The 2,191-nt window shown below is 40.8% G+C and overlaps 1 non-coding gene across 1 annotated transcript; it reads right to left on the minus strand.

Moving 5' to 3' along the window:
- Window positions 1-548: 548 nt before the first annotated feature.
- Window positions 549-660, minus strand: LOC117310456 (U6 spliceosomal RNA). Its single transcript, XR_004524605.1, has one exon. It is a non-coding gene; the product is annotated as a U6 spliceosomal RNA (small nuclear RNA).
- Between the last annotated feature and the right edge of the window lie 1,531 nt (window positions 661-2,191).

The following is a 2,191-nucleotide window of genomic DNA, read 5'->3' on the forward strand; positions in this document are numbered from 1 at the left end:
ACTGTAATTTGATGCACGTGTTTTGGTGGTAAAGACTATTAGTCCAGACACATATAATTTGCAAGTGTACAGCTTTCTTTAAAGTTACTTGTCTTTTACTGTGCTTTGGTTTTTATTGTTCGAATGCTAGTGGGAATTCTGTTTATCTCAAAAGACAGGAATCAACACCTGAAACTCTACAGTCAGAAAGTGAATAGTTGTTGGAGACATGCGGTATGCAAAAACGATTAAATTTCTTACAAAGTGAATAATATCTATATAATATAATACTTTATAACATAGTATATATTTATATAATTATATATAAATATATAATATATAATGTAATTTCATTTGTCTTAGTCCCTCCCTGGCACTGACTTTCTTATCTTCTGATGAGGTTTCCTAACCTGTACTACAACAAGGCAGACCAGAAACCAAATGGAATCTATTCTTTTTTTTTTTAAATTAAAGCATAGTTGATTTACAATAGTGTATGAGCTTCAAGTGTACAGTATAGTGATTCAGTTTTTTGAAGATTATATTCCATTATATGTTATTACAAGATTAAAAATATGGAATGCTTCAAAAGTTTGCATATCATCCTTGGGCAGGGGCCATGCTAATTTCTGTATCAAAATGGAATCTATTCTTCATGTTCCATATTAACGAGTGCAAAGATTCGATGTGAATAGTTCCTCATAATTCTGTAAATACAGTAAATTATTCTGCTGGACGTGGAGTATACTACATTAATTTTATTAACATTTAGCATTTTAGCTATAGAAAAACCACATTTTAGGCTCCTTGTATAATTCCAAGTTATTTTCTTATCTCCCTAAACCTATCTCTACTCAGTCGCTTCCCTCTGATCTCCTTCTACAGCCTTATAACTGGGAGCCCTACCTCCAGTCCTTCCATACAATTCTTGGGACATCACAGGAACTTGAGGGCCCATAGCCATTTCCAGGAACATTGTGCTGCGTGATTGCAGAGGGCACCAATGTGGCCACCACTAGCTTACACAGCCCTTTTATTCAAATTAGACAAAGGCGCCCCCCTCAGAACAGATGGATTGGGAAACGATGCCCCTCTGCGTTAACAAATTGGTGAAGCACGCCCTCTTGTTGGACATATTAGAAACGTGAACCCTCTCCGGGCTTGCATAGCCCTGTGGGCTCATGGCACAGCAAACGGAACTGAGGCTGATTTTCAGGTCTTCCTGCCCAGTCTCACCCACCAGGACCCTTTGTGCAGCACACAGATTACTCAGTCATACACAGGAGTCCTGTGAGTAACACTTCTGGGAGTTTTTCCTTCTGTCTTGGCTTTCTCTCCTGGAACCTATTAGACCACTTAATTCAGAGTTGTATGAGCTGGAAGGCCACTGTTGCGTCTTGCAGAGTTCTTGCCTACTGGAAGGTGTCCTCTTTCTTTCCCTTTTGCATATTTGCTAAATGCCTGCTATGAGCAATCCACTGCTCCTCACCCATCCTCATCCAGCACAGACACACGGGCTTATTCATCTTCCTAAAACTCACGTATGAGTATTTCATCACTTGTCTGTCCCAAGACTTTTGTCTTCCCCAAGCACCAAGCACAGAACTTGAGCCTTGGCCAGGACATCAGAAGTCCTGGCTTATGGTCCTTATTCTAAGACTCACTTGTTTCTTGTGAGCTTGGACAAAATCTAAGACCTCTTCTAAGACCTTTTCTACTCCTAAGCTGGGTCTCAGTGTAGGTTTAGTCACAGAGACAGAAAGTAGAATTTTTTACCTCTTAAGGTAAATTGGAAAAATCCAATTTTCTCCTGTCAGCTTTTAATCATATGAAAAGATGCTTACGCCATGCATAAGAGGAGATATACAAATTAAAAGTACACCAAAATATGGGTTTTCGACTATCATATTGAAAGAGATCAAGATGTTTGATAGCATACTGTGTTGGCAAAGGAGCAAGTGAACAGAAAAGCTCATATATCATTTGTAGGTGTATAAATGGGTTTAACTTTTATAGAGGTAAATTGTCAACATCTATCAAAAGAAAAGAATGCGCAGGGCTTCCCTGGTGGCACAGTGGTTGAGAGCCCTCCTGCTGATGCAGGGGACACCGGTTCGTGCCCCAGTCCGGGAAGATCCCACATGCCGCAGAGAGGCTGGGCCCGTGGGCCACGGCTGCTGAGCCTGCGCGTCCGGAGCCTGTGCTCCGCAAC

Source organism: Tursiops truncatus, chromosome X (assembly GCF_011762595.2).
Source record: "Tursiops truncatus isolate mTurTru1 chromosome X, mTurTru1.mat.Y, whole genome shotgun sequence".
In the NCBI taxonomy this organism is placed as follows: domain Eukaryota; kingdom Metazoa; phylum Chordata; class Mammalia; order Artiodactyla; family Delphinidae; genus Tursiops; species Tursiops truncatus.